We start from the raw sequence: 23,166 nt of genomic DNA on the forward strand, positions 1-23,166 counted from the left end.
CGACGACTGGAAGTTTGCTTGCAGATGGAAATGTTTTAATTTCATGTCAAATAAGATGTCCTTTTGAGAAATGTTTTGTAAAGAATGATGTGGCATATCCGCCAGTTATTAACAGGAAATGTATTGCAATTTAAGGATAGGATTTCTAACAGACATGGTGAAAAACAACTTACTAGTGCTGCGACCAAACTTATAAATTCAGTTGTGTTTTGCACCATCAGCATAATTTTATGCGGGTCTGTTCGAGGCCTATGAACACTGAAGAAGAATTATGCTCCTTGATTCAACCGTTTTCTCTTTGACAATTTTATGCGTGTTCAAACAACTAGCTTGATTCTTTTTAGTTGGGACTACATGAGTAATTTGTATTGTGTTAAATTAGGTGGGCAGAAGATTTCCTGCTGTCCCCAATGTGTTTTGCATGCGACTGTATAATGAAAGTGTATAAATAGTGTTATTTTATTCATTTCTAAACAATATGAAAACAGAAGAATTGATTGGTATTGTTTAGAGCAGGGGCTACCTGAAGAGATAAAATCATCCAGAGGGCTACTTGTAGAATATGATAAGAAAATTATTTCAGACCTTAAACTGTGTGATGCATTATTTTTTTTGTTATACTTAACTTTTAGGGTTTATGTTTTTTGTTACAGTCCATTTCACCTTAGTTATACCACAATAACCATTCACAGAATAGCGTATTAGAGTGGTTAAATGATCATTTTTTTGTGTATTAATGTATACGAAATTGTTAGAAATACATGAAATACAATGTTTTCATACAGAAATTGAATAATCAAATGTAAAATAACACTGCATAAACTCGACTTTAAATTAATCCTACCTTCACTTAAAGAGCTAATACATGGATCCAGCATACTGTTACAAGTGTACTATTTACATTTGTTAAAGCAGGGCCATTTTTTCACGTACTTTGGAATTATGTCATTGCGTTATGACGCCATTACTTATTCTAAACAGAAATTGTCTAAATCCCCACTCAAGCGCAATGGATTCTGTGCAGCGCTCTGCTGCGACCCGTCTCGCCAGAGCGCCATTCACATTGTTTAACAAATATTACATATGATATTTGTTCAAAATCTTCGTTAATGTAAATAGTATAGTCCCGAGCGTCATTCATGTGCAGCTCTAATTTTTGAGCCCTGTGCGTGGCGGGCACCTCAAAAAGCTGTGTTTGGCAGTTGAAGATGCGATGCGACGGGTCTGTGGAGTGCGCATACAGTTATGAGAACCAAGGTGTTTGCATGTTAAAGACGCAACACGGCACATCGTGGGAAACGATTATGTTCAGTAAAGATGCGGCGCAGCGTTTTTGTTTGGTTTGTGACACCCTTTACGGTAAACTGCGGCGCAAGGATGCTCACAGTGCTTGCCACGTGTCGCACATTGTACCCTATCCTTTACGTAACAATGCGTTATTTTTACATGTGGTAAAATCACTATAATAACTGTCTTATTGCTTTTTAAAACCATTTTTAATGCAACAGCTAATTTGTCATTTACAGCAGCCTGCATTGAAGACATTACACACAATGTCATATATAATACAGAAGGTGTAACACTAAATGAATACAGTATTTAGATGTTCAAGTTTGATTTGCATTTACTTTAATATAGACATCCCATCAATTTCATGTATTACTTCTAATGCAATTCCCAATGCATTTGTGCGGGAAAACAGTATAATGTATCTGCATTGAAGACGCAAGTTGTTTTCACACCACAGTAAATATATGGATGGTACCAGAAGCTGGGTAAGGGGAAAAAACAATGACAGCTGTTAAAATGATTTTCAAAATGTAAACACCAGGCTTAGTCAGCTAAGTTCATATAGGCTTTCCTTATTGTATCTGCTAGGCCCAGTTAAATGTCAGGTAGTTTTCATTATGTCAGGATTGCTGACTTTATTGCTTTGTAAGCCTAATAATAGCAAATAACAACAGATTGCTCTTTTTACGGATGTAGTTTCATTGCTTCATTTTCCCCCACATCTGTTCTTTCCAGATCTGCAAACAAAAATCATTCCACGTTCGATTGTGGGCTGTATATTACCAGACTAGGTCTGTATTATTTATCACGGTAAAATGAGAAGCCACGTTCATTGCAAAATTCCAGAATGGTTTTCGCTGCTGAATTTTTGTCAAATTTATTCACTCATGAATTATGTTATTATCAACATTATTATGTTATTATCAACATTATGATGAGTTAAGGCAATGATATTTGAAGCCATGCCACCCACCCATTACTATAAAGCACGTTCATCATGTTTTGTCATTTTTTCCCCATATACTGTATGTTTTGACACTTAAGTCGCACTTAAAGAAAAAGATAAATGTCTTTGCATTACACAGCAATATATCAAACCAAGTAACATTTGTTTTAAAGAAAAAATGTGCAAGGCACTTCTCAGGCAAAACATTGAAAAAGAAGGCTAAAAATAATAAAAGAACAGATATAACGGCTGAAATTCATGCAGTGTTGTGACAACTTCTGTTTGTCAAACATCAGGTTACTCTATTAGCACACATCTAGAAAAACTTGATATCCATGTCTCATTTAAGTTAAGCTCTATAGCATCATTTGTGTACAGATGCCACTTGCTTCACTTCTGATATTTTTTCTAATGCAGTGACATTCAGACATGATTAAGTGTGATCTAAAATTCGGTCAATATTTACTCGCTCTCGTGCCGTTCCACAGCTGCACGCTGTTTTTTCACCGTGGAACACATGTCGAATAATCCTTACATGGCTTTATTTTCCAGAATATCACAGTTCACAGTAACCAAAATGTCAAGCTTCAAAAAGAACAAAACATCTTAAAATCTAGTCACAGTAGCCTGTGTGATGAAGGCACCAAAGTCATTGGTTCTCACGTATCCTGGCCACACAATGTCACAATGTCAAACCTGTACTGAAGTCACAATGTTTGGAGAGCTGACCTATTATTAATTTTTGGAGTTTGACAGATTGGTCACTAGGTACTGCTATTGCATAAAAAACGGGAAATCTGAAGTTATTTTACATATAAATTATATATTTTCTGTTGAGAAAAAAATAGTGTGCGGAACAAATAACAGCATACAGGTTAACATATAAACTCTAAAAAATAATTAATGTGGCTTAGTAAATATCACAAAAATAGGGTTTTAGGACCCTTGCTGGTTTTAGGACCCTTGCTATTCTCTATATGCTGCCCCTAGGTAACATTATTAGAAAACATGGAGTTAGTTTTCATATGCAGATGATACTCAGTTATACATATCATCTAGACAAGACGAAACCTGAAAATTAATAAAACTGGAAGAGTGCCGTAAGACATAAAACATTGGATGACTAGTAATTTTCTTCTGCTAAATTCAGATAAGACAGAGATATTACTTATCACACCAAATACCTGTAAGCAGAATACTACAAATTACACCAGCACCAGCTGATCGTCACGTCCATCCTCATGCGAAAACCTGTGGATTTCATGTGTATCCTCCTGCGAGATCCTGTGAACTTAACTGATCATCCCAGCTCCAGCCCAGGCAATCTCCGTCAACAATCAAGAGCAAAGATGGACCCTTGTTATTTTAATACTAATACTAACTTTTGTTTATTTTTGTCTTTCTTCCTGTAAAGCTGCTTAGCAACAATGAAACGTTGTGTGTAAATAAAACTGTATTGAATTAAAAAATAACAGTTCACTGATTTTTGAGACAAGGGACAACACACGTCTAGCAATTATTACTGCTATTAGGTTTAAAAATGAAAAGATTTCAATTGTAAATGTTATAAGGGATTAGTAATAGAATGTATTTAACACAATGAAACACACTTCAATTTAACTGTATTATTATTATATAAAATCTATGACTCAATCATTCATGTGGAAGAAAAATGGGCAGCTTGTTTTATCAAAAGCAACACTTAATAATATATCATATAAAAGCAAGGTTGTTTTTCAATGAAACATGCGTGTTTCATAAGCTTTCAAAGTTGTGTTCCCACTTTTCGTCAACACCGTCAGACATTCATTAAATTGTAATAAAACCAGGGAATATCAGCGGCAGCTATCACTCTAAAGGACCCCCATGCCACATTCCACCTCTGCAAAAGACATCAATGTCAGACAGGCTCTGGTGAGTTTTATAGTTTTGGAATATTTTAAATCCTAATGTTAATATTTCCGATGTCACAACCATGATATGTTAACACCGTCTTCCAATTTCTGAGAAAATTATTTTAAGTATTTATTTCATTTTACTCTCCTGAAACAGGTTCTTTTAGCATCTAGCATTAACAGAGAAAACAAAATGGCTACTACACGAACTCCGATGCTGCGTCCCAATTCGCCTACTTATACTAGGCCCTTAAAGTATGTACTGTTTTTGATTTGGAAAAGTATATACATTTTAGTGCTTAGCAAAACTGTATGCACGCACTGGGACATATTAACGCGAAACGGAAGTGGCCATTGTTGCCTAGTGATCACACTGTGATCCTTAACTGTCACGAACATCAAAATACAGCTCTTCCTTGCATTTAAGTATTTATTCATTTATTATTTTGTATATAATGTTTATTCTATACTTACATTTATTAATTTAGCGAAGAATCTTTTCTTACATTTTATTAATGCAGTGTAGCGTCTCTAAACTCCGCCCTCTCGCGCTGAGTTGTGGGTAATATCAGCCATTATGTCCATGGATTCACATAGAAACAGTAGACCATCCGGGTACTTTGAGAATACTCATGTCAGCATACTATGATTTGGGACATACTAATTCTATTTTCGAATACTATTTAGGACGGATAGTATGCGAATTGGGACGCAGCACAATTGTTTTGTGAAAGAAATGCCTTATGTGTCAACACAGTCAGATGTCACCACCATAAGATTTTCTATCTGACGGCGGTGTCGGGCCACTGACGGAGTTGACATTCAACATGAAGTCATCATATTTTTGAGGTTTTCTTTTTTAATTTTATTAATATTTTATAATAAATATAAAATGTTTTTTTTCTAATAATGTATAAATACTCAAATGTGACTGGCAGCATATATTGTTTTGGTGGATTTATTGTCATAAATTGAAAGAGTTAGTGTTGAGGGAACATCAGATTCAGGGAACATAAGGCTGAGGGAACACAGAGCTCAAGGAACATAAGGAACATTGCATAGTATAGGCAAATATGATAAAGATGGTCTTGTGCTCTGTTTGTGTGTTTTAGTCCAGGAAGTCTAGACAACATCTTTCATTGGAGGAACGTAGAAGGAGGAACAGAACAACACAAAGCGAAGAGAGAAAATGAGTACACAGCCAGAATTAACAAAGAAATTTCTTAGACAGGAGAGACAAAGATGGAAACGGACAGTTGAGGAAGGAAAAATAAAGCAAATCAAGGATTTGAGTAAAAGAGAACAGTGGAAAAAGAGAAAGAAATGGAAGCATAGCCACAGAGAATCAAGAGAGCGAAGAAAGATAGACACTCAACCCTTGGAAACACCATCAAATGACTTTAATGAGAAACCAGACGAGGAGGCAGGCTGCTGCAGGTAAAAGAAAGAGGTCATTTGTGTTCCAATGATATACAAACATACAAAAATGTGAATCTTGAATAAAAGCGTTATAAACAGTAACATAACCACTGTTTGTTGTCTTTGTTTTAATACAGTAATTCAGTGTATTTGATGGTTAAAATGACTACAACATCAGGTTTTCGTCACCACCGTCAGATCAACTCTGTCAGGTCTGTCACCTCTGTCAAATGAATATTTTGATAATATTTCATAATGATATTTTATATTTCTTAAGGAATTGTTGGTCACATGTGAAAATATAATCTGTCTGCTAACATGAGAATGTGTTTTGAAATGTTAAAAACATCTTGATTGCTGTTAAAGATAAAGTTACAATTATATTACACAATCCAATTTAAGAGAGACGGAAACCTTCATAATAAATAAATCTATATATACATATTTTAAGTATTTTTTGTGGCCTCTGTCAGCCTTGGTAAAAGGAATTTGTGTTTTTGCTGACACACAATAAGTGATGACAAGGTAAAAAGCACATTTTGATCAAAAAGAGAAAAGTTGGGAGGTTGTATCAAAACAAAGAGGTAAGATACATAAATGTAGTTTACTTTGTAGGTTTAATTTCTTCAATATTGAACCTTTTTAAAATCATTTAAGTGATTTTTTCAGTGGGACATATTAAAAAATATATAAAAAAATCCAACAGTTAATTTCTCTAAAATGTACAAATATTATCGAAGTTTATTTAATGTAAAAATAGGAATTACATAACAGATAATATTTCTAATATACACTTAATATTTTTGGTGGATTCTGATAGAAATATTTTAGTCACTCAGATTTACTTAAAGTTTTTACTTACATTTACACAGTTTAAACAGTATATTCATTGATTTCACAGCTTTAAAATTTACTGAGTTTAAATTGTTCCACTTAAAATATGTGTTAAGAGTGTAGGGAGGGGGGCATAAGGAGGGCTATTGATAACATAATCATTATTTAAGGGTGAACTATTTCTTTAAAACAACCTCTGAACCTTTAGTCTTCATTGTAATTTTTCATCATTCCTCATTCACATACAGTACAAGGTCACACTGAAATCTCTCTTTGCTCCCCATCTACAGCTAAGGTCATTGTCAAATGTGTTCACTCGTCCTATAGTCAGGGTGAACTCTATAAGGTCCACTGCAGTGTCTCAAGAGGAGGGGTCTCATCTGCAGCCGGAGAATGGGTCAATGCGTGACCGCAGAGCGGAAAACAGTAAGAGATGGACAGGTACTCGCACGCTTGTTTGCGGTGTAATCGTTAAGTGAGGAGCTGAGTGTAATGTTATGTGCGATGCTGAGTAGGCAGCCTCTTTAATTACACACTCTCCTGAGCATGTCATTCCCATTCCCCAAGCATAGACCAGACTGCCCTTTATAGAGAGCACCTCCCTTAACTCTCCCTGTCCTCACCTCAACCTCCGAGACACATTTAAATACAAACACACGTACACTGAGGCACGGCGACACACACATACACTGATAGACAGGGGGATACACATGCATACTGATAGACAGGGGGCTATACAAAGACACACATATAAATATGCACGCTGGCCTTTATAAGGACAGATCTTATTAACTCCTTAGCTGCTTAAATTGAGCCTCAGTCTGAAAGCTGACAGTGAAGGGTTTTTATTAAAAGATGTGTCTAAAGATTGGGATAGTTTAAACAAAAATGAAAATTCTGTCATCACCCTCTTGTCATTTCAAACCCGTTTGACTTTCTTTGTTCTGCAGAGCACAAAATGTATTTTTAAAAATGTTGGTAACCAAACAACAGCGGTACCCATTGACTTCTATTGTATGGACAGAAAACCAATGCAAGTCAGTGGGTAGCGCCGTGGTTCGGTCACCGACGTTCTTCAAAATATCTTCTTTTGTGTTCTGTATTAGAAAGTACATCAAACAGGTTTGAAATGACAAGAGGGTGAGTAAATGATGACAGAATTTTTATTTTTGGGTGAATTCTCACTTTAATCTATAAAAACATACCACATCTGGATTAGAGGTCTTGGTGAGCTGCTAGGTGCAAAACAGGGGAACATTTCAACAAATTAAACCACTCCGTCGCTTGGATTTCATAAATCACCGGCTTACAGATGTTTTGCCGCCTCTCCAGTGGTAATTTTTCATAGTCGAGGAACGTAACTGCATATTCCTCTTTCCACGCATTGTTATTTGCTACAGGGGATGTGCAGTGTTCATTTATAAAGAAAATTTTGTGAAAGATTCCGGATGTAACTTCTGATGTTTTCGTGGAAGCCCACTATGCATTAAACAATCTCGCAGGCTTTGCCATGCACTAAATGAAAAGCATAACCAGTGACTAATTAGCCCTTCGTGATCAAATCAGTTATTTGACCTCAACCCTAATTAGCAGCGTGGCAAAGCATGTGATCAATTATATGTAACCGAGTCTCAGATTCGGTAACCTCGGGTTATTACGCTATACACCAACAGAATGCGAGACAGGCTTCCCCCGTAAACTATTTTTCACAGTTAGACACTTGCGAGCGTATTCCTTGGCAGCTAATCCATTGTGAAAACATCAGAAAGCAAATATCACAATCAAGGACCTTGAGATCATCTTTCTGTTTATTAGACTGATTTCCTTGAAACATATCTTATGAAAAGATTACATTTCTTCACTCCGAAAGCACTTGAAAGGTAAGAATAGAATCGTCTGCTGGCAGCGCAGTGCAGTTGAGAATAGGTAGCCGCGGACAGCTTGTCTTCCTACTGTGATTGACATTTCCATTATAGTTAATTAGAGCTCTGCTGCACAGACAGGTCTGAACAGATAGCATTACCTTCCTAATGAGGAGACACTAAAACCACACCCACCAACCCACCAATCTTGGAGGGATAAACTAAGACACAAAAGCAAAAGAAAAAAGAGAGAGAAAAGAACGAGTTGGGGGTACCAACCAATTTACAGAAATTCTTGAGTTGTCACTCGCATGGCAGAATTGTTTTCAACACCTCATACTTGTACACTTATTTGTACGCTTCTACAGCAAAATGCACTTAAAGGTCCAGTGTATGAAACTTAGCAGCATCTAGCGGTGAGGTTATGAACTGCAACCAACGGCTCACTTTCCCCCTCCCTTTTGAAGCACTACGGAAGCTGACACAGGACTAAGATGTCATCACGTTTTCGCTTCTTTGCCGAAGAAGATAACGTATTTACGAAACGCTCTGTAAACCAGTTTGTCAATTTAGGGCTACTGTAGAAACAACATGGTTAATTTCATGTAAGATAGCTCATTCTAAGGACATAAAAACATAACGTTTCTTTGACAAGCAGAGCGGGACGAGGGCCGTGAGGGAACGGCGCGAGGCCGGTGACGCGAGTGATAATGAGCGTCAGCTGCGCGTTGCACTGGTCTCGCATCTCTCACGGAGGAGCTCCGGAAGCATAAAAGGAGGAGCGACAGCAGCGAAGGACGAGAGAGAACCAGGCCTGGATTTTATGTTATGTTTTATTATGTTTGTGTGGCCGGCAGTCGACTGTGAGGGAGCTGTCGGCACTTTACTTTCGGTTTGTTGTTTGATTATTTTATTAAAAGTTCGGTTCTACGTTTGCGGTTCCCGCCTCCTTCTTCCTTACTTCAAATATTGTTACAGTTTCATTGTAAGGTCTTTATACACCTCTGAAGACATAGGCATGTGTATTATATTGCATTTCTGTCTAAATATTACACATTGGACCTTTAAAATCTTCTAAAATGTAAAAAATCGAATTAATTCTTAATTGGTACTCTTAAAGGGATGATTCCCCCAAAAATCTAATTTCAGTAAGTCATTCAAAAATAGAAAGCATCTTTTTTTCTGGGAAACGCAAAAAAGATTTTGGGAAATGTTGCAGTGGTTTTGTGTCTAGACAATGGAAGTCATTGGGGTTCAGTGTTGTTTGGTTACCAACATTCTTCAAAATATCTTCTGCAGATGAAAGTCAAAGGTTTGGAATAACAAAAAGGCAAGTGAATGATGAAAGCATTTTCACATTGGGGTGAATTTTAACTACTACTGGGATATATGGCATGCTGCCTTATAATTTAACCAAAAGAACATCTTTAATGTTGGGACCATGCCTGGGCATTGAATCAAAAACTTGGACTCCACTATACTAGAATATAGTAGGAATCTGTATCTACTCTACCAGGTTTAACTTGATATTTGCTCAATTTTTATTCCTTCACTTCTGTTAAGAGAAACTAGAAAAGGATTTGTCAATTTGGCAACCAGAATCTGTTACTTGCTGCTTCTTTGGACTTATAATGTACTATTTCCTACTTGCGCATTTACTGCAACAAAGTGTTTTTCTCTTGAACAAACTCTGGATAAACACTTACTCAATGCCTCTCAAGTCTTAATCGTAAGTCAGAGATCAGTCCCAGTGAATTTTATCGTTTGAAACGTACGACAGAGACATTTTATGTACCGGACTGTGGGTGCATGCAGATTGTTTGCGTCTACAGCAGAGCAACAGCAATAAACACGAGCCACCGAGAAGAGAATGTTACTGAAATGCCAGTCGCACCATTAAAGTCACTGACACAGTCTGAGTTTTACTCTGAGGCATGGGGGAACAGCACCATCACCTTGATTGACAAAACACCTCCCCAGAGTTCAGTTTCTGCAGAAAAGTTTCAGTCGCAGAACCTTCAGCCCCACACTCCGTAAGACTAAATCCCACCCAAGCTGTAGGGACCGATTTAATAAGGTAGGGATCAGAGACACAGACTGACCGCCGCACGTGCCGCACGCGCCACGGGAGAGCTCAAACATGAGCGCTGTGAAACTGAGATTATATTGGCCTGATGTTAAATAATGCATGTCATTATCTGACGACAGGGAGTAATTAAGAGCCTGTGTCTGGCCAAAACAGAACGTCCCTCTCCTTACCGTCACCCCTGCCCCTACCTCATCATAAATCACTTCCCAAATCTGATCATCCCCACGGTCCTTCATTATTTAAAATGTTTTTCATCGGGCACGCAAGGTGAGGCGAGGTGAGGATATTGAAAAACGCAGAACTTTGTTAGTGAAGGAAACGAGCACCTTCGTTCATCCACGCAAAAGCTATTGTAGCTACTTTACAGGAGACGTGGATTCAGGCACAAGAATACACAGGCTGCAACAAGCAGCCCGAGGGTTTTTATGTTTGAAGCTGTTGAAAATTGACAGGACTACTAATCAGAAATGTGGTCAAGCTGTAGGAACAGCAGTCCAGCTGACAGCTAACAGAACTGTAATGCCATGTTATGTGATGCTGTAGCTCGAGAGGAGAGTTTTGTGAATCCACTCTGCAGTCTTTCCTGAGCGCTTGTACTTTCTCAACAGCGAACCGCCCCTACAGACTCAATAATGGAGATTTAGCATCTGACCTCAGGTTAGTCGGCACCTTCGGAGGAAAAATAGCAGCTAAACCTCCCTAGCTGTCTTTGTGTTGCCTCCTGTGATTAAATTCTCTTTCTAATTGGTACAAGGTGGGTGGAAATTTGCACATCGTACTAACAACTTTCGAAAAATAAGAGGATCAATATTATTTTAAAATAATACAAAACACCACACAGTTAACGAGTTGGTTCACCTAAAAATGTAATATGTCGTTATTTACTCGCCCCTATTAGATTCTAAACCCACACGCTGTTGTGTTTCTCTTCTGTGGAACAAAAAGAAAAGTCTATTGAATCTTAACACATTTTTTCTCCATATAACAACAGGTTCATACCAACCTATAGTCAAATGAACGGCTTTCATGATACTTTTTGATTGGACATGTCGGGGTTGACAGGCACTATGAACTGTTATTATATGGAAAAGAGAAGCATGAAATAAAACAACATGAGAGCGAGTCAAGTATTATCTTTTCACATATATATCAGAATTTCTTATTTATAGACGGTTTCAAAGCAACAACATAAAGAAACGTTACTGCGCATCCGTGCTTTTGTGGCCCACATCTGCAAAGAATAGTCCCTGTAGATTATTTCTGAAAATAAGCAAACGAAATAACAAGTAAATTACATTAGCTAGCAAGTTAAAAGTATGTCTAGCCAGTATTATTTTGGGTTACCAATTAACACACAATAAAATTCAACAAATTGTTTATTAATACAATTATTATTCAATAAAATATTGATATAAATTAATATGAATATAAATCAATTAAAATATAAATAGTTATATTATTAGCCATTAGCCAGACCAATAAACAAAGACAGACAGAAAGTTAACTATGGGCCAGGCGTGTGCATTTACTGAAACCGTCATTTACATCTAAAAAGATTTGATGCTTACAGATCCATACATACACTGTGAACAGCGAGTACCCGACTATGAGCTGAACTTGGTTAGGCTGGTATAAATCGACCATAACGTTTCATTACTCTGTGGAAAGGCACGTGTCACAACCAAATAATCAACCATATCAGGCCATCTACTCAATAAAAACCACAAAGCATACTAATGTGAAGTCAGCCCCTTTCAGACCAATTTGACACAGAATTAATACCTACCTCATTACACCTTTTATTTGCCATGCACCGCAGATCAAGCAACTCATATTATTATAGTGGAGAGAGTAACTGGAGACTTACCATCATGCAGATTTTAGTTGTGACACGGCTGGGGGTCATGTTTTAGGTGTGCTGAAGGCTGATTAGGCTTCGGTAAGTGTTGGCTGATTAGCTTTGACAGCAAGCGCCTGCTGGTAGATCATTATACAGGTAAAAGGTCTGCATTGATGACCATTCAAAATAAGTTTACTGACTGAAGAAGTATTTCTGTAAGCAACTGTGATGCGTGGGTTTTATGCGTGCTTCAAAGTTATTGGTTCTTGGCTTAGATCTCTTGATCAGTTATCACCTTTGCGTTAAGGATCCTGGCAAGGAGCTGTGGTCTTTACAACACTTGTTTTATTGAACATTTAGAGGTGAGCATCATGAATATTTTTGCAAAATTGTGCAAACATTTTTGGCAATGCTATTCAATATACACAGTAATCGCTTTACCAAACAAAAATTTCTAAGACTCCCAATACATGCATATAAGCAGGTTTCAAACTGGAACAACAACCTTGGGAATGGCACCAGAAGGTCCTTATTCTGGCTTTGGCTGGCTTTCCCAAAGACTAAGAGTGTACAAACAGAGGGAAGATTACGTCGTCCTTAGAGTTTCATTACAATGCAAGATCGGTTTAGCACTCAGGAGGATTTCTATGGCCCCAGCCAAATGTGGCAGCCAGATAACATTTTAATATACTGTTCTTTTTGTTTGCTTTGCTTCTTGCACCCTACCCACAATCCAGTAGCACTGAAAACATCTAAATCCAAAGCAGGGGGTACATACACTGCAGGAAAAACAGGATGGGGCCTAGGAGGGTTTTTTTCCAAGGATGGCACAATGTTAGTTCCAGAGATAAAGCATTTATTTTTTTCCTGGAGGCTGATGGGGAATTTTCAGCCAAGTAAGACTCTCATCCCACATGAAGCTCCAGTCTTCCAGTCTCAGCCTAACCACAGCCACCTCAGACAAGCTTTTATACTGAGACAGGTGTCATGAAAGATATCTGTTTCAACTCACGAGCGCTCTGAGCAAGGACTAATTTCTAGCAAGGATGACATGCACTCTCACACAGAATATACTAATAGAGAAAGAAAATGTTTGGAAAATATTAAGGCTGTTATGGTATTATGGCTTCTCGGTTTTACAAAAAAAACGATTTTACTTCATTTTAAATCAAACATCTAAAATCTATTTGTCCTAGTACTTTCACAATAAAGATTATTTCAAAGCAGCATTGCAATACAACCCACAGTGAGCAAGGAGACAGTGATGAGAACCACTCTCTTAAAATGTAAAACGAAACATATAGCTTGTACATTTACATTTATTCATTTGGCGGACGCTTTTATCCAAAGCGACTTACAAGTAGGAGAGCATATAAACATTTTGTCAACACGCTAAACAGTACCATTAGTTTACAAGGCCATTGTTACATGAACATTTAATGAATTAAAAATTCTGGGACATATTTTGTAAAAACCAATCACCTAAAAGTATGTACTATTCTTGTTATATGAAAGTATAATTGAGTGCATGGTAAAAAGTATGCAAGAATACAGCATTTAAAGTTTTTTTCATTCATTATTTCTTATCAAATGTTTACTGTATTATGTATTTTTTCAGTGAAGCCTCACTTAGTTGAGTTGCTATCCCTTACAGAAAAGACACGAAATCACACGTGCAAAAAACACATGAGATCACATGTGAAATGTGTGTTTTTGGAACATTTTGGTGTGAATTCCATGTGAATTCCCACGTGAAACCCATGGGATAACATGTAAAAACCCATGGGATAACATGTAAAAACCCATGGGATAACATATGCGACATGTCTTCACATGTGATCACATGTTCTTCACGTCACCACATGTTGCACATGTTATCCCATGGGTTTCACGTGGGAATTCACATGGAATTCACACCAAAATGTTCCAAAAACACACATTTCACATGTGATCACACGTGTTTTTTGCACATGTTAAACACATGTTGTATACATGTGATCACATGCAAAAAACATGTAAAAAACATGTGAAATTCATGTGTCTTTTCTGTAAGGGTGTGCATAGATCTGCACTTTGAATTTTCACTGGACATAGTAGAACATACTAATTCTATTTTCAAATCATATTTAGGATGGATAGTATGCAGATTGAGACATATTTTCCCTAATTCTACATTCATTAGAGCTCAATAACAATAAATATGCAGTAAGTGAATGAGAGCAGGTATGCATTTACTATATATCGGCTACAAAAAGAAAGGAGAAAGAACAACAACAATAAAAGAAGCTAGTTTTAGATTTCCTTGACAAACACTTACATCCTAGCAAGAATTCCACATCACAGCACTGGCATTTCCCTCTGCATGGACAAAAAGGACAAGCGGGCACACAGTCAAATAGTGCTCGTCAATCCGAACCACCTCGGAGAGAACTCGTCAGCCTTTCAAAGGCCTTTCATCCAGTGCGGTTTTTCAAGCATCATTGTTATTGTCCTCCACTACAGTTTCATGAAACCCTTCCTGCTTACTAAATGCTATTCTCTCTCTAAGACAAAGCCGCATAAAATGCTGATGCTAAGAAAAACGGGGCATGCTGTGGCATGGTGTGTAGAGTGGCGGTTAGCTTTAGAAATATTGTTAGAGAGCAACAAAAGATCCTCATTTCCCTCTGGCGGTGCTGAAAGTTTTCTTTTGTTTTTGATGGATTGGCATCTCAGAGCGACAGGACAGCACTTGAATTATTAATACTGAAAAACACATCAAATACTTACAGTAATGCGTCATATTAAGCTCACAGTGTTCCCAAAAACAAGTTTGCCCTTCTTATTTCAATGAGACTGTCTGGCCATTCACGGTCTCCGATGAGCAACTAACGCGATAGATTTAGAAATTTCAATTTGTGTGCGTCAACACCGTCATGCGGAGAATGCAGATGTATCTGAGGGATCTGTGGCTACTCAGGAGTTTCTAACTGGGTAAAGGCACGAGTATTCAACCTGGCATGACTGATTTGATTTTTGCTCCATTGTTAAAATGAAAAGAGTGCGAACCATCAGAATTTCAATTTGTCTGGAACTGCAACGCGATAAGGAGCTGAAAAAGATGGCAGTTGACACCCACCACCTAGCACGTAAAGCTCAATTAATTACCGGCGTCGGAAATGGCCGGCGTCGCCTTTAAAAGACAAAACCATGATTACAAAATAAAACTATGATTACAAACTTCCCCGTGCAATCGGTTCATTAACCTCTTAATAAGACGCTGATATATTTAAATGAGAAAGTTGGACTGTGAAATACCAAAAAGGATCTAATGGGAAGGAAAAAATGACAGCTAAACCCTCTTGACCTTTCACTCAGCCCATTAAAGCGGACTGCCAGCACCTGCCCGGTAATTAATGTGCAAATGTGACTGTGTCCGTCGCTTGCGCTCCTCCCCACATCCACTCACTCGCCGACTGCACCAGCCCTCTATTTTCCTCCCTCACTTTCTCTCAATTAGGCTGCAGCTTCTAATGGAGAATCTCATTACTGAAAGCAAATTGGTTTTAAATTCCAAGTCCATCAAAGACTAAGTTATCTCAACTCTATACACGAATACAAACTTGCTGCTGCGTCTTCCTCAAACTTTGTCACCGTCGTGTATTTGGAAGGTGTTCGGCTCTTACAGAAAGCTTGTGTGAACTATTCTGTCTTCAAACAAAGAGTCTTTCTATTGTATGAGCCGACATAATTGTTTCGTTTTAACGGCGCCCTGTGTAACGCGATCTGTCAACAGGCAACACGAGCAGCAAAAGCAATCTTCACGAGAGAGGGAAAATGGATCGCTGTGTCTTCGCTAAACCTACCGCTCTATCTACCTCGCTATTGTCATCTAGGAGCAAAAAATAAAGAAACAGTGCATTTTACCCCGTTCTGACAGCTCATATGTTTGGGCGGATGTGCGAAGACGGGGCATAGCTAGAGGAAAGGGTTGATTGAGAGGGATTTAGCACTGCTGAAGTTCCATCAGCCCACAAACTTCCCGAACCAAACACCACCCTCGGAAGACACCAAGTTAATCCATTCTAAACAAGGATGAGTGCGCTTGCCAGTAAACTAAGAGAGGCAGAGTTCTCTGAGGATATTTCATGTTTTCATCTCTGTGTTTCTTTTGGCACAGGAGGAAAAGCAAAAGAGGCTTTTGAAGGAAAGGATGCTTGCTGCTGCTCGTCATCGAATATGAATGAGGCATGAAGAGGCACAGCAAGAAGCAGCTAACTTTTTTCCTATGTGTCCTGGTGATAGGTGCAGTATTTGAGATGGTTTAAGGAGGTTCGGCTTAGCATTTGGTTAAACCTGGTGCCTTTATATTGTTAGTAAACTTCTATCTGCTTCAAAGTCTGCCAAGTGAGCAGTCTAACTTTCAGAGGACAGGGCCAGTGGAGAACAATCAAGAACTGGCCAGTGGTGTGGAAAGAAGAAGCCAATGGCTGTGGTTGAGGCGGATGGACACAGCACGGGCTGCCAGATGACCTTGCAACAATGCGACACACACCCAGGTCTGATCAACCTGCAGTGGGCCTCCTTTGGCTGAGGGTGTCTTGTGATAAAGGGCCGAAACACCCAATGAGGCTGAGGTGCACAACTGACGATGTGTCGCATTGATGGGAACCATACAAAGAGCATTATCAGCAGCACCTCACTAAAAGGTTGTTCGGTTACCAACATTCTTCAAAATATCTTCTTTTGTGTCACTTTAATTGTATTGTTCTAATGTAAACCGCATACAATGTTGTGACTTCATAGAGAAACAATGTAAGCTGGACTGAGTTCATGCTCTAAATAGGAAGATAAGATGATGTTTGCGCAGCTCTCGCAAATACTGCTGGGATCTGATGTCGTGGAGCTCAGATTAGTGGATATTTGTTGCGGAGATTCAGCTCTAATGCCCGTCTCTGTTTACCCTGTGAGTCAAACTGTCACAAGTCAGCACTCAAAGTCTATTGCACTCCAGCCCGTTCGACTCCCAGCGTATCTTTAATAGGTGAAATAATAGAATATATATTCACATACAAAGGAGGCTAAATGATTGAATGCCTTCACATATTTCCACCTCAAAGGATGAAAGGTAACATTTAACATTTTAAAGTGTAACTTACAGCAGCAAACTAATTTCAGTCTTTTGAAATTAGGTGGAAGGAGGGAAAGCTATAATAGAGCCCATTCAACCTCTCAACTTTCTTTTTCGCAAAAGAACCATAGGGATAAGTCTAATTAATTAAAGCATTTACATATCAAAACATTCATTTCTCCATGATAATGGAAGAAAACTCGAGTCGTCTGATGGGGAGAGGGATACCCGGCGTCGCATAAAGCCTGGACTGATGATGCTTTTTGTGTGAGGGGAAAAAGATAGATCAGACCTTTCTCCCTTATCTGATGAAGCGGGTCTTAAGCATAGCTACATAATGAGAATCATTACAAGGGCGAAATGTTACCGTCTATAGGGGAGCTAGTGTATCAGGAGACAAGGCACGACGAAGCCGGCCAAGAGATGACAATATAAGATAAACACATAGCGGTAAGACACGCACAGCTGGCGATATTTTGACATATTTGGGCTCCCTGCTTACCTGGTGGAATTATGCATTTAAAAAAAAGGGTAAGTGTGACCTGTGCAATATGAACAAGGGCCGTATGGCAGGTTTCAGTAATTTGGTTATATTGCAGATAACCTTGGTAGCGGTTAATGTCTGTTTAGTTTCTGAACAAAGCAGATGTTCAATCATTTACTGTGCCCCTTCGCGGTCAGTAAGCAGACTAATGTTTCGCTAATGAGCACCTGAAATAAGTTTTTAACATATAATGGATAAACGCTACATGTGAAATTCAATGCTATTGATATTACACGTCTGTCGTATAACTGATATTCAATAGTAACCAAATTCCTCAGACAGTCTTTGAAATGGTTAATTCAATTCAATTCAATTTTATTTATATAGCGCTTTTCACAATGTGCATTGTTCCAAAGCAGCTTTACAGGAGCAAATAAGAAAAACACAGAAAGGTAAAACACAGCACAGTGCATGGTGTTTATAGACCAAGCAAGATCATTATAATAAATAATATCTAATAAATAAATGAATAAATAAATAAATAAATGCAGTCTCCCGGTGAGCAAGCCAACACTGCACTGCTCTGCTGTGGCGAGGAACCCAAACTCCAATGCTGAATAATGGAGAAAAAAAAAACCTCGGGAGAAACCAGGCTCAGCCGGGAGGGCCAGATCTCCTCTGACGTGTCATGGCTGCACTCAGTGACCCCGACCAAAGCCACCGAGCAACGTCCACGAAGAACAGGGAGAGCCCACGAGCCGCGACCCAGGAAGCCCCACCCGCCGAAACCGTGCAGGTCCAACCCGGTCTCATTCCGCGATCAACAACAGACAACAGAGGAACAACCAGGGAAAAGTAGTAATGGCTAACATCACACCATGCACTCGAGTCGCTCTCTTTCCAGCAATTGATTTTGAATTCCGTCGCGTCTTCATCCATTATTCAACACAGTTCTGCAATGTAAATAATCAAATGTATTGACTCAGTCGCAGAAAGACTTCATTCTGTGAAAGCACTGTACTGTATGTGATATAAAAGTGCACTTCACATGAATGCATCCAAAGAATTCATGCTATAGGTGAGAAACGTATGGCTCTCTTTGCTGTGCGAATCAAAGCGATCGCTGATGGTGCTGGATGGCGACGGACAGAAAGGCCTCTTTCAGAACCTGAGCCTGCTGATATCAAAGCGGGGGAAAATTTTTGATTCATGCCTTACGGTAGAAGTTTCTATCAGAGATGTTTTCCTCAAGCTCAGCTTGAAAGCTAGATGCTCAAATGTTGCTTTAATCTAACATCGCTCAAAAAACACATCAATATACAGTAAACCCACAGGTGCTCTTTCATCATCAAGAAGTTCTGGCATGATGCAAATGCTTCTAAAAGTCGCATCCTGGCGAAATGCGAAGGCTCCCTTTGATAACGCTGTCAGAGAAGAATGTTAGATAAGACAAATTCGTATGTAAACATGTGTTAAAGGAGCGATGAATTAAGACATCAATTTTAACCCATGCTTTTGTTATATAAGAGGGAATCGTATTCAAGCGAACATCCTGTAAGTGTCAGAACTGAAAACGCCCTTGTTACTGAAATACAACTGTTATTGACACCAGGCCCAGCGAACACCAGGTCCTGGAATGCACCTATCAATGACGTTATTGATAGGTTGAACACCGCCTCCACAGAAAAATATCAACGACTACTTCTCTAGCCCCGCCCACTGGTTCGTGCATGACAGTACTGAAGTAACACAAGTTGCGTGGAACCCCATAGAGAGAGCAAGCAATAAACATGCCGTTAAGGATCGCAAAATATTGTGCAGTCAGTGCCTGGTTGTGGAAGAACACAGTCGCTGCATAACCTTCCTTTGGATTCCGACATTAGTAATGCGTGGTTGAGTTTATTTTTAAAGAGGTTCTATCTCATCTCTATCTTCCTTTGTGAACAAGGCAGAGGTCGACGCTGGATTCGTGGAGAGACTAAAATTAAAAAGCAGTGCTGTGCCGTCAATATTGGATCCGATAGGAATGGCGCAGCAATTTTATGCGAGTACAACATTTTTGTACTATGCGTCACTATTGCTTTGTTAGAGATCGCTTGATATGCCCTGATAGCCCTATTCACACGGGATTAGTATTGCCTGGGGACCTCTAGTCATTTGTAATAATTTCAGAAGTTCTCTGTGATCTTAATCATGTGCGAATCAGCCATGTCTGTCATTTGTAAAGTAAAAATTACCCCCACAAATTACCTACCATATTTTGACGAACACCGAGGTCCTGTGATAATATTAGTCCCGTGCGAATCGGCATCTCTGATTTGGTGGGCTCATATATAATTTTCCAAGGTTTTATCCACAGTTTGTGAATAATTGAGGCTGTTTTGAAGTGTTTTGGTATTATTTCGGGTAATAAGTTACCGGGAGTCTCCCATTTGTTTATTTATCATAGAAACTCTCGTAACATTTGAGATTCGCGATCGGGGCTCAAATGCTGACAGGTACGGATATCATTGAACACGATACAACTGTAGGCTATACAAACTATACGCAAAACCTTGCCATTACATCCAGGAAATAAGTCAGTAAATTTGAGTAAAATCACAGGCTTCACATATCCCGTGCAAATTTATAAATCACACGAGGTCCCCAGATAATACTAATCCTGTGCGAATAGGGTGAATGTGTAACCTAACATTACGTTTCTAACCAAATTCACAGAAGGCTCCAACTAAGTTTACTACGCAAACTGCTATATTTTTTAGAAAACAGCCTATTACTTATTGATTTTGATGTTTTTGAATGTAAAAACCACGCGAACGTCATAAGTAGACCTCATACTACAGTATAAAACAATAAACAAGCCCAGTTCATGACACCTTTAAAGGTAAATCAATAAGTAATAGGCTATTTTCTACCCAGGTTTTGAGGCCGGCTCTACAAACGGATAGGTTTGAATGGGCGTTCTGCCATGAAGACTTGGAAGTAAACGCCCACTGCTATGATTGGATAGCAGTTTGCGTAGTAAACTTAGTTGGAGCCTTCTCTGAATTTGGTTAGAGACGTAACGTTAGGTTACACATTAGCACCATTCGCACGAGATTAGCACTATCTGGGGACCTCGTGTGATTTATAAATTACCTCCCCACATCTGTATTTCATGTGACGCATTCGCATGGGATGATTTTACTCAAATTTACTGATTTATTTCCCGGATGTGATGGCAAGGCTTTGCGTATAGTTTGTATAGCCTATAGTTGTGTCGTGTTTAATGATATATGACTGTACCTGTCAGCATTTGAGACCCGTGATCGCGAACTGGACAGATCACCGCGATCGCGGGTCTCAAATGTTACGAGAGTTTCCATGATAAATAAACAAACGGGAGACTCCCGGTAACTTATGGATATGACCCAGCACCCGAACTAAAACCTCCACCGCAAACGGTGGATAAAACCTTGAAAAATGATATATGAGCCCGCCAAATCACAGAGATCCCGATTCGCAAGGGATTAAGATCACAGACAACCTCTTCAATTATTACAAATGACTAACGTTACAGGTCCACAGGTAATACTAACTTAATCCTGTGGGCATATCAAGCGATCTCTAACAAAGCAATAGTGATGCATGGTACAAAAATGTTTTACTCACATAAGATTGCTGCGCCATTCCTGTTGGATTCAATATTGATGGCACAGCACTGCTTTTTAATTTTAGTCTCTCCGCAAATCCAGCGTCGATCTGTGCCTTGTTCACGAAGGAATCCTCGGAGAAATGAAACGATCAAACGCTCCATGTTTTTCCCACGTGAACTGGAACGTCTTTAAAAATAAACTTTAACCACGCATTCCTAATATTGGAATCCGAAGGAAGGTTATGCAGCGACTGTGTTCTTCCACAACCAGGGATGGCACAATATTTAGCGATCTTTAACTGCATGTTTGTTTATTGCTTGCTCGCTCTATCTGGTTCCGCTAGAGAAGTAGTCGTTGATATTCTTTCTGTGGAGGCGGTGTTCAACCTATCATAGATAGGTGCATTCCAGAACCTGCCGTTCACTGGGCCTGGTGTCAATAACAGTTGTAATCTCAGTAACAAGGGTGTTTTCAGTTCTGACACTTACATGATGTTCGCGTGAATACGATTCCCTCTTATATAACAAAAGCTCGGGTTAAAATTGTGGTTTTAATTCATGGCACCTTTAATAGAATCTTTAGGCTCCTGTATAAAGTTCAAAATACTAAGAGTTCAAACCAGTGAGCAAAACTCATTTCAGTTTTGTTTTCTTTTTTCACTGTGTTCTTTATTGCTTGGTGGGTATTTCAACCTCTTGTCCTTGAAGAAGAAACTCATCTGCCTCACAGGAATGGAGCGATTGTTGTGAATCCTCCCTACATACTAGCTGTTTAAAACCACGCATTTGCATTGTTGGGCAACATGTTTCGCCTTTATTTTTTGTTTTCACCTTGAAGGTCTTGTCTTTGTGATCTAGCTCCAGCATCAACATGTCAGTCATCTCCTAGCTTCCATACACTGTTGTATTGCTTTAGGGAAACATGAATTTCAAGTCTTATTTCTGACTTATATGGGAAAAAAAGTTTGTCTTTGAGGCAACAGTCAGTATTTGCTTTTTATAAATGCTTAAAGGGATAGTTCACCAAAATCTGAAGAATGTTCTGGATTACACTTAAAGAGTACATAACATGAGATCATGAAAATTACATTTCATGCAGTGTGTAATGTTGCCGTGTTTGAAAGTAAGCAGTCTGCCAAGTTGTAAATCCGAAGGTGAAAGAATAACTTAGTTATTGGCTTGGAAAAAAGGGAGTTGACTCTGCATCACGCAAACGAGTCGTCCCTAGTCTGATTCGCGAACCGCCGTGGATTTACGTCACTTCATATAGTTCCCACCTACGTTTTGCTAGGACTGCCCGCGAAAACTTCACTCTTCTCCCCCAAACACTGTAGTGAGCCTCATTCGCGGTAGACCAATTACAGCAGACTAGACCATCTGACCAATCACATCAGACTAGGCTAGCGGAAAGGAGGGGATTAGTACCGTGGCCGAGAAGTGCAAAACAAAACAACAAGTTGCAAAACTAAAAACAAATCTAAAAGCAAAATAAAAAATCCAAAATCAAAACGACAAATCTGAAAACGCAATATCAAATCTAAAATCAGAATAGCAAATCTTAAAACACAACAACAATTCGGGAAACAAAATAACAAAAAGAAACCACATCGACAAGTCAGAAAACACAACGACAAATCAGTCAAACCGGAAAAGGTATGTATTTTGTTTGAATGGGATAGCTACTATGGAGACAGATTAGTCTAAAAAATAATACATTTACAAAACACAATTCATAAATTCACAGCACAATTCACATTCACAAA

At 38.8% G+C, this 23,166-nt stretch overlaps 1 long non-coding RNA gene across 1 annotated transcript; it reads right to left on the reverse strand.

Moving 5' to 3' along the window:
* Window positions 1–11,483: 11,483 nt before the first annotated feature.
* On the reverse strand, window positions 11,484–14,664 carry LOC130553807 (uncharacterized). The gene is made up of 3 exons (XR_008962907.1): window positions 14,493–14,664; window positions 12,203–12,312; window positions 11,484–11,595 (listed from the first exon to the last, which is right to left on the reverse strand). It is a non-coding gene; the product is annotated as an uncharacterized LOC130553807 (long non-coding RNA).
* Between the last annotated feature and the right edge of the window lie 8,502 nt (window positions 14,665–23,166).

The sequence above is a fragment of the Triplophysa rosa genome, linkage group LG5 (assembly GCF_024868665.1).
Source record: "Triplophysa rosa linkage group LG5, Trosa_1v2, whole genome shotgun sequence".
NCBI lineage: Eukaryota > Metazoa > Chordata > Actinopteri > Cypriniformes > Nemacheilidae > Triplophysa > Triplophysa rosa.